Source organism: Cinclus cinclus, chromosome 6 (assembly GCF_963662255.1).
Source record: "Cinclus cinclus chromosome 6, bCinCin1.1, whole genome shotgun sequence".
Taxonomy (NCBI): Eukaryota; Metazoa; Chordata; class Aves; order Passeriformes; family Cinclidae; genus Cinclus; species Cinclus cinclus.
The window spans coordinates 10825828-10837011 of record NC_085051.1 but is presented as its reverse complement, the minus strand read 5'-3'; positions in this window follow the sequence as shown (position 1 = coordinate 10837011).

The window sequence follows — 11184 nt, the reverse complement described above, 5'->3', positions numbered from 1 at the left end:
CCCAGTAACAACAAACTTCTATTTTTTTCCCTGAAAATGACTGAAGAACAAGCTTGCATTGCTTCCCATCACATTAAATAGAATCAAAGCTGAAAACAAAAAGCCATTTCCATTAAAATCCAGTACATGTAACTATCGTTGATGTATAGCTGTCCTAACAATATTTTTCCACCCAAAGCATTGTTATGATTAACTTATGTGCCAAAACAAGAAAGAGTAAGTGTATCTTAACAAATTTTTCCCTTTTGATGCTGCCCTTTGAAAATAAAAAAACAGTTTTCACTACTAAACACTAGTATACAAATTCTGTAAATTTAGGGTAAAAGTAATACATTTATGTGGAGGAAAAGTTCAAATTTTATATGTGCTTACACAGTATGGTGGCAATCCCACATTTAAATGAAACCAGTGTAAGTTTATGTCAAGAACAGAGAGAGAGACACAGATCCTGACTGGATGTAAGCCTCTTGCAGGAGAGACAGAAAAGGAAGACAGGAACCAAAAATAATGGCAGATTGTCACAACTGACATTTTTTGATGCAGGCAAGACTGCTCAGACTTTACAGGAAAAAATAATTATCCATATTCACAGGGAAAACTCACATATCTGAGGCCCCCTCCACTTCAGTGACAGCAGTAAGAATTTTGCCATTCAGTTTAGAGAGCTGGACAGAGCCTCAAGGGACTGATGACAAGGACAGTGTTGTCCTGTTCACAGCTTTATGCACAGTCCACAGCAAGATCTTTCAAAAGATGCTTTTTGCAAGGAGGATTGCCTGCATTCCCAATTAAATATTTTTGACATTCATCCTGATGAATTTAGCAAAGAATGTTGCTATTAAATGTATTATTTTCAATAGCCAGACCCCCAAATCAGCACTGTACTTTTTGCAATTATTATCAGCTATTGTGAGAAGCTTTTATTTATCTCTTTCTCCCCCTACTTCAGTTATGACTCATTTTCTCCTCATAAAAAAGTGTAGTTAAACAGTAGATTAAATTGCTCCCTTTGCTGTTTGAGATGGTTTTTATCTACCAGACTGCTTCCTTCAGAAAATAGAAGCATGTATATGTCACATTAATCAGTCTGTGAGAGGATAACTAAAACATATGTGTAAAAGTGTGTTTTATCAGCTACAGATAGGCTGTCTCAAATACCATTGTTCATCACTCAATCCACCATTATGGATTTTTGTTACACTTGCTGTAACATGATTGTATTGCCAAAAAAAAATTCACCCATTCTAATTATGACCTGGAGAAATATTAGCCTGCTAAACAGCAAGAAAATAGAGCAGTAATTACCTCCTGGGGAAACAAAATTAACAAAAACATTAATGTCATAATAAAAAACCCAAACCAAACAGGAAAAAATAAAGTAACCAACCTTCTTTGTTATAAACTAATCATACCTGATTTCAAAAATCCTATTTAATTTTAACTGCTGTCTTTCTTTACTGGTTTGATACACAGCAAATACTTACACTGCTGCTTTATTATCAGTTGTAAGAGCTCAAGTCTGAACATGCTACAGATTTTGCAGTTCAAACTCAGATTTAAAAAAAAAAATAAAAAATCAAACCAAGAAATCCAACCACACAACAAGCTCCACTCTACCCCTCCCAACTTGTCTGGAAAGAACTGTCTCAGGAAAACTTGAGTATAGTAGGATGCCTTACACATCTGATGCTTTGCAGCACTCTTGCCAGACTGTTGAGCCCTTAGGTTCTGTTTCCTCTCTGGGTTTCATCAATGAAACCCAAATGCAGCCAAAGGAAGTGTGCCAAGGCAAAACTCCTTTGGCTCATTCATTAGTGGCCTGCTAAGTGGCAGTGTCAGGAAGTCTGCACAGGATGGGAGGACAAGAAGCAGCAGTGGCAGGGAAAGAGCTAAGCAAGAAATCATTAAGAGGTGTTTACTTATCCCATTATGATAGGCTCCATTTACAAAGCTTAGTTCACTAAAACTTAGTTTTAACTCTAAACCAGTGAACTCCACATGGAATTGTATGCAAGAATTCTACAAAGTTGACAAAAGCTTGTGAATATGGCAATAAAAATCTTACTATTTTTGCAGTCATAGCAAGACAACATTACACTGCTGCTTATTGTCCATCCAATTTGGCTCATGTCTGCATGTAAATTTTTAGGAGCTGCAGTAAATTGCCACAGCATTTAGATCCCATGTAAGCCATTTTCTCGCTCTGTAAAGCATCTTGTATTCCTAATCTTGCCTCTAGAGTATTGTCCCTTTTCATTACATACAATATTTTACAGAGCACACACTGTATGGAGCACAGAATCATAGAACCATTAAGGTGGGAAAAGACCCCCAAGATTATCAGGTCCAACCTTTTACTGATCACCACCGTGTCAACTAGACCAGAGCACTAAGTGCCACATCCAGTCTTTTCTTGAACACCTTCAGGGATGGTGACTCCGCCACCTCTCTGAGAAGCCCATTTCAATGTTTAACAGTCCCTTCTGTAACAAAATTCTTCCTGATAGCCAACTTCAACCTTCCCTGGTGCAGTTTGTGGCCATTTCCTCTTGTCCTGTCACTGGCTGCCTGGGAGAAGAGACTGATGCTCACCTGGCTGCACCCTCCTTTCAGATCACTGTAGAGGTCTCCCCTGAGCCTCCTTTTCTCTAGGCTAAAGACCCCCAGATCCCTCAGCAACTCCTCATAGGACTTTCCAAACCCTTCCCCAGCTTCATTGCCCTTCTCTGGACTCTCTCCAGCCCCTCAGTCTTTCTTGCAGTGAGGGGCCCAGAACTGGACACAGCACTCAAGGTGTGGCCTCACCAGTGCCCAGCACAGGGGACAATCCCTGCCCTGCTCCTGCTGGCCAGACTATTGCTCATCCAGGCCAAGATGCCATTTGCCTTCCTTTTGAAAAGATAGTCAAAAAGTAATTTATTATTTCTTTAAAATAGCTTAATAACTGAAAGAAAGGCAAAAGTCCTGTTTCCGTCCTTTATACAGTTGCTCTCTACACATATCCCTACTAAAAGAACCAATAGATAATCCACTATAACCACTGCCAGTCTTTCCAAAAGAAATGGGAAATTCCCATCAATTTTGTTTCCAAATCAGAGGTAGAGCATCTGTGTAAAGCTTCTTTTACGAGACTTACTGATCTTACCTGTTTGCTTTTAGAAAGTTTATTGTTAGCTGCATGGATTTGGGAAAATGCATTACACACAGTTGCTTTTAATTCCAGGAATTCAAGAAGCATTGTTTGTAAATGCCCCTACAAGTGTTTGTAAGGAATTCCCTTCCATCACTCTATTCTTTTTTTCTTTCTTTAGAGATTCAGAATAAATTTTGGGAAATGAAAGATTTCAAATTCATTCTAACTTTTTACACAATATACAAAGCACGTGAACAATCTTGACATAAATCCCATTGATTTTATTTTAAACAGAATTTTTGGAACTAAGTTCAGGTTGCCTAAACAAGAGCAGCACATTGGATATCATCCTTTTTTGTTTAATAGTGAACTTAAGTCTTCCTTTAAAACTCCTAAGGAAACATACGGATAATTTCACAGAGAAATGTCACAAACCAAAGCCCTACAGAAGAAAGTAAAAATAAACAATATCCTCTTCTCTTCACTCATCCCATTAGAATAGCAACAGAATATAAACTCAGCAAGAGAGTAATTGGTCATCCTGATAGTAAAAGTCAGCAAAGAATTGCAACTTTACAATATTAAGGTAACAAAAGAAAATCACAAAACTCTCACTCTAATTTTCTACAAAGGTGAAATAAAACTTGTCATGTAAAACTATACAATGAAGTGCAATTTCTACTCTTTTCTTTTTTCTTAAGACTATACAAAATAGAATCTCATTATGCAAGTCCAAAACTGCTTGGCAGCCATTTGAGGGCAATGTGCTAGCGTTTGTGGTGGAGGAGGAGGGGAGGAAGAGGAACACCAAAACACAGGAAGTTACATGAATGATCTGCAGTGCTATGTGCTCGATTTTAATCAGTCAGGGTAACACTGATGTCACAGTCATGGCTTAAATCATTACTTACTGCTTTGTAAGTCTGAAAGCACTAGGAACCTGTGCCTTTTGCAGTCTTCCAGGTGTAACTGAGCTTATCCCCACAATCTCATGTATCTCAACTCCTTTCAGTAACTGGATGATCTGATGCCTGACTTTGATTTCCTTTTCAAGAAGAATGCTCCAAGCACTGCAAGAAGCAGGAGTGCTCAATGTGCTGTTGTTCACAGCAGCGGCCACCACTGTACCCCAGGAGTCAAGAGTAAACCTTTCACATTGTTAAGGTTTGGTCAGGCCCTCATCATTCTCCCCCATATCCCTTCGGAGCTACACTTTCTGCAGGAGATACAAATGTTTAGGGTTGGGGCCCTTCTCATATTGCCACTGTGGGAGTGCCCTGCTGTGAATTTTTTGTTGTTTAAAGCCCAGCTATTCTTCAGTCTTGGTCAGCATTCAGAAAAGACAGTGCTGTCATTAGCAGTTGTCCTAAACTGATCTTTAATTCTTCTCTGCCCCAAGCCTTCCACATCATTCAAAACTCACTACACAAGAACTTTCTCATCTCTAAGCCATCATCTTCAAACACACTAAAATACCACATTACCTTCACAGATGTTTATGCCTACCTCTCTTTGGCAACACTTATTACTCAGCTGCATGTTTAATAGAAATTCTTATTTTTGAAAAAAAAAGAAAAAATAAAAGTGCTGCTGATGTCACCTAACTGAAAAATAAAGATATCTTCAGCATTTTGAAACTAGGAATATTGCATAGTTTTTAAAAATGTTGTTTGGGGTTTTTTTAAATACTATTTCAGTTGGGAGTATATATTCTGACTTTATATTATTCCCACATGGCAAAAATCCCCATTCATCAAAGATAAGAAATACTTATCACTGATCAACATACCCTACCTGCACAACTGGACCTGCTTCCAACTATTATACCAAGGAGGCACTGCCAGTGGCAGAAAGATCTGCTGCTCCAGGAACCAGAGATACTGCAGAGCACCTAATTCCTGCCCAAGTTCTGACCACAATCCAAACACTCACCATACCCTGGCTCTGCTGGGTGCTGATAACAGAGCAGTTCCACCTGCAGCCCTTTCCAACCTCCACAGGATTCCACACCAGCTGGTATTGCATCCTGCAAGGACACACACACAGCAACACTCCCAATTGCCTGTGGCTCAGGAGGCCATTTGCCTGTTAAAACTAATTTGTTTGGAGAGCTGCCAGAAATCTAAACTGACATTTCACTAACCCCATTGATTGTGTTAAAGGGATAGCCCAGCATCTGAGAGGAGCTAAAATTTTAGCTGAACAGCATTCAAACATAGTTGATTAAATGAGGAGAAAAGTGCTTTTAAGAGGCCAGAAATCTCTTTAGGAGTTGTTCTAGTTCAAAATCCATAGATGTAGGCAAATATTTGTGTTACTCTGACAATACCTAAAGTATTTACTTTTCTAGGAGTGAAAAGAGAATTTTAAAAAACAAATTTTTGACAGCCCTATTGAATACATAAAATCAGAAATATTTTGTCTGAATAAATATTGTAACTAACACTTTGTCAAAAAAAAGTGGAAACTAGACAAAGATGTAACAACATTGCTTCTCAGACCGAAGACAGTAGCGAAACATTTGCTTTAAGGCAATTATACAAATTATTAGTGCATCCCAGTGGTTTCAGTAAATATCAGAAGTTCTTTAATGTGACAAGGGTGTTGATAAACTCCCTAAAGTAACACCATGACTGGAATTTTACAACAGACATTTGTTCTTCAGCTTGGAAGTCTGCAATTTTGTCACAAATACACTCTTGAAAAGCATCGCAGAATTGGATAAGCTAAAGGAAAATGCTGTGTCCTACAAAATTCAAGAGTTTACCATTTAAACCAATAAAATTTCAGCTAATATAAGCAATTAGATTGAAAAAAGGATTTGTAATTAATTCAAGTAATGATGACAGCCTAGGACATATTAAAACAGGAAAAAGTTTCCTTAATAAAACTCACTGATTTGGAGAAGCCTCTGCTTTCTATAAATCTGTCCACACATTCAATACAGCACCTTTGGAAAAAAGGGTTTTAAAACATTAGAGCAATACTCACTTGTAAATTGTTCCTGTTGCTATCTACTTCAGCTCTCCAGTAAAGGGGCTGGAAAGAAATAAAATCATACTCTTGAGTAAGAAATAGTATGGAAACCATACTTCCTAAAGACCCCATAAATCAACAATACTTTGCTTCGACAGCACCTGCCATGCTGGTCAAGCTTGCCTTACAGAAGTAACAGACAAAATACTTTTAGAACTATTTTTTTTTAAATGATTGCCTATTTTTATCACAGTTGAGGAGCAACCGTTCAGAAACCTATTTACTAACTTTGGAAGCAGAAATGGTTAAACAATTTTTTTCTGGTCTTCTCATACAAAATCACTGTGCTTCAGCGCTGGGCATGCTTGGCATCCAGCCTCACAAATGCCTATAAAAGTGGTTTGGAGAAAAACTGGGTCTGATTGCAGTTTGTTACAGATGATCCAAAAATGTAGACACATTACCTTGGCCATATTAATTTTATCTAACTTCGAATTTGGCTCTCTGAGGCAGGGATTGACCCAATGACCCCCAGAGCCCCTTTCATTGTAAACTATGCTGTGATTCTATGAATGGAAACTCAAAACACATGGCAACACTTTTTTTTTTTTAATGTCAGCATATTATTACTATTTTATTTATAACTCAATAGTGCCCTCTGCTGATATTTTCCTGCTTGGTTATTTGCATGGAAAAATTGTGAGGGTATGTTATTGGAATGTGTTAACACTTTTCCTGCAAATGAAGGAAGGAAGATTGCAGAATGTTCTTGTTTCATATTCAGTCAGCACAGGGCAGAGAATGTAAGTGATCAACACCTTTACCAGGTCAGTTTGGAAATTGGGTACTTAAGGTCAAAGAAGGTCTCTTCACCCTCTGCCATTAAATTTTAGGACATTTCACAGCAGCCTTCAGAGCTACAGAACAATTCTACCCAGAACACATAAAATCCTCCAAAAAGAATTATCAGCCTCCCTTGGTACAACAACAGCAGGTGCATGCAGGTAACTTGAAAGAGGAGGTTAGAAAGAACATGATAGAGAAACCTCTCACACCTGGAATAGCAGAATTAGCAACCATTCATCTTCACCTGCCTGAGCTGTAGTTCTACATATACAAAATTGTGCAAGTGATAAAGAAAAAAAAATTATTATAACCTTTAGTAAAGAAAGGATTTTGGTGTAATTTAATGTCCTTACCCTTGGCAGAGTCTTCTTAGGAGGGCAACATAAAAACTGGTTTTAAGACACAATTAAAATGGATGTATGCTCAAAACAAACATTACAACACACAACAGAGCTTCTCCAAACACTTCTCAGGATTATGATTGGCTGTTTTGGAAGTTTCTCAGTTGTGTGAGAATTAAATTTTATTAGAACTGCTATAAAGGTTTGCAAAAGAGAGTCAAAGTTATCCCTTCAAAATTTTCAGTCTACTTAAATTTAATTTCTAGGCAAAATTATTCATTTTTTTCCAATTTTACACTAATTTCCAAGCTTTGAGGTACTTTGCAGAAGTGTTTGCTCTTATTTTAGATATATAATTTCTAATTGTGTTTTTTTTCTTTTGTATTCCTACAGTCTCAGTGGCCAGTAAGAGTTCCTACTAAATTGACTATTCCCTAGTTAATCAGGAATAATAGCCTATTAGCAATCACCGTGCTTGAACCATTCTGAGGACAAGATATACAAATATTTTCATAACAGAGGTAAGATATTAGGGAAAATATTTACAGAAGTGACATGGTCATTCACACATACATGAATTCAAAAGATTTCAAATATCCTTCATAGTGTTTAAATGTCTTTCATAAACATCTGTTTACAAAGAAATGCTCTGTTTATATGCCCATGGAAAATAAAAATTACACTAATGAAAGGTAAACCCCCATCTTTTTCTGTGTACTGTTGAATGGGACTGAACAGCAAGGGAAATTCAGGTTAACTTTATGAAAAAAATTCAACAGCAAAGTTAAGCAATGACACTGATCACCAGAAGTGTCGAAAGGTTTCCACCACTAGTTTCAGAAAAATGATTATCAGTATTGTGTTCCTTAGGTACAGCTACTGCACAAAATGGCACAGTTAAATTAAGAAATAAACGTGTTTTTTTAAGATTATATTAGAAAACACAATGACCCTTGACACTGTTCAAAAACTCTCAATATTAGAAGTACATCCGAGTAAAAATGTGAGTATCTGGTTTGTTGATTGTGTTACATTTGATTAACACAAAGGAATTATGCCTAAACAATAATTAGTCATTAACTAGTTAAAGGTGTTTCTCTTAGAAATTTTGGGTTTCCAGCACATTATGAATTACCATACACGCACCCTGAAATCCTAAATTATCTGATAAGGTGCAAATGAGAGCCCAGTGAGGTAACAAGGAGTCACTTGTGAAAGCTGCACCTTCCTTCATTTGAATGGTCTGATCTGTATTCATGTATAGTCACTTGACTGATATAAATAAACTTTTACTCATACTTGCAGAGGCAACACAGTCCTGTGAGTTTCTTTACTGGTGTCTGAATCAACAGAATTCTTGACTGAGTGCCAGCAATAGCTCTCTAAGTGGTAAATGTGCAAGCTGGAAAAAACACGACTTTTCCATTGCAGGATGAGCTTGCAGCTAGAAATGATTTATAAACATACAGCAGCATGGGTGGCAATTCCAGCAGCAAGGACCACAAGGAACCAACAGTACCTGACTGATTTGGCAAATGAAAGCAGTTTAGAACTTCAGGCACGCATCCACATGCATCCTACTGAGAGAGAACAATTTAATTCCTAACACTATTCCGTCTTACTCACTTTGAGGATGGTGGATATTGTTCTATTAAGTGCAAACCCCAGCATTTCCAGGCAGTTCACCATACAGCATTTCTAGTGTAGTAGCTTGCTGCTGCTGTGCCTAGACTCCATTAACACCACAGGCTGGAAATACTAAATCCAATATCTCCCAGTATAGCCAGCCTGATTTATCAGGGAATACCAATTCTCAAAGATGCTGGAAGAAGGAATCCCTGAAAATTTACAAATATACACTTTTTTCTCCCTAAGTATGGTTACCTGCTTCTGGGAAGCTGCATTTAACAGGTACTCAGTTAAATTACTTTAAAATTAATATTTCTTGCCTCTCACACACCACCATTACACTCTTGCCACGTGGCTTTAGAAGTTGAGGAAGAACACCTACTCAGAGCAATACGTGGAAACAGGTCCCAAATGACCTAGTGAACCATTCCTTAGAGTATCTCCTTGCATCTTAAAATAACTTTTGCTTCTGGCTGATAACATTTACTGGTTCTCCTCCAACCTGAGGCCTTAATTCAAGAAGATAGCAAGGCTTCTGCTTAGTCCAGAATCAATGGCTCTACTTGCATGGATCAAGTTAATTGTAAACTTACGTGCTGATAGGAGATATGAAAACAGGCTTTGAGCATGGCATCCATCCACATCCCTTCTCAAATCACTGAACAAAATGTCCCTGGCCTTCCAAGAAGAATGTGCATATAAACACATCAAGTGCTAGGGAGAAACACAGAACAGACATTTCTTAAATAAATTAATAGCTAGATACACACTGTGCTATTACACTGGAGTTTTAAAGTAATCTGATTAATGTTTTCCACCCCCAATGTAAGATGATAAAAAAATAGTTTTGCTTTATTAGCAAGATGCATGTTAAGACATAAGATAGAATCACTGGCATAAAGGCCAAGTTTGAAAAGACCATATTATTTTCCTGGGATGAAATAAATTACAGATAATATTCCTACTTTACAACTAGTATTTAGATCCAGAAGAATAATAGTTTCCATTTTGAGTGGGAAAGAAATTAGAATTATTACTTTTCTCTCCCATATATTTACTGTCTTTTCCTTTGGAACAAAAGTTATTAGTGTGTCCGAGAAAAATTAATTACTTCTATCTGAAAAGCAAGAGGTGCTAATGAAACATTGGGGAGGAGCAAAATTGAACAGATCATTCAGATCTCATCAGGCAGGACAGGACTCTGCCCACAAAAAGTAAGGATGTTGATCTTTGTCACTTTTAGTGCTTAAACAAGAGTAGAAAGGGTTGTGTAAGAGAAAAAAAAATAGAGGAGGTACAGAAGAAAAGTAAATTATCAGAGGAAGGATTTTGGATGTTAGATACATAAAAATGAAATTTTTTTTCTATTTAATTCCTACGTATAGAAGTCAGTATAGAGTTTATATTATAAATCACATTAATGAAAAGGATGTTAGAACAAGCAGCCACCTCCAGGAAACAGAGAAAGATTTGTTGACATATTCCCATAAGCTTTCTTCATCTTCAGGCTAATTCTCAGGCTTCATCCTTCCTGAGAATTTCAGCACAAGTGTTCACTGTTATTTTTGGAACTGACTTCTGCACTCAAGTCCTTGCTTCTATAAAGTGTTTTCCCTTCCTTAAGCTTTCTGTTAAAAGCTTGGGGTTTAGAGAGCATACAGAGATTTCAGAATGCAAAGAATTGTTTTAAAAGGGATATAACACAAAGAGGATATATTTTAAATAAGATGAAGTTCCTTCACTACTTTGTAGCATTTTCCAAAGTACCATTATACTGCCAGAAGACATTGAGTTCTATATTTATTCTGTAGTCTTTTTTTTCCATTTTCAGTAACACAAGTAACTTTCTATTGAATAGGCAAAGTATTTTATTCTAAGCATTTTATTAAAAACAACTGTCATTATCAAATGCCAGCATTTTAGGGCCAAGTACCTGTCAAAAAACCCCCAAACATTTCATGTGTACTAATTAAATCAAAAAGACTGGAAGATGATGGAGATGCTAGATCTCAGTTGTTCTTGGGTTAGTTACTAATATTTCCATTGAAGCATTAATATGATTTAATGTGTTAGAAATGCACTGTTTATTTCAAAGAATGTGGTATCAGAACTCAGAAGTCCTTTTGGAAGAAAGCTTTGGCAGGGAATAATCAGTGTAGTCTCCTCCTCAAGCTTTTGATTCTTTTCAGTTTTCCTCTGAATAAGTGCAAGCTTTTGTAAATTAAGTATTTCTAAAAGAGAGAGGATACAGAACAGCAA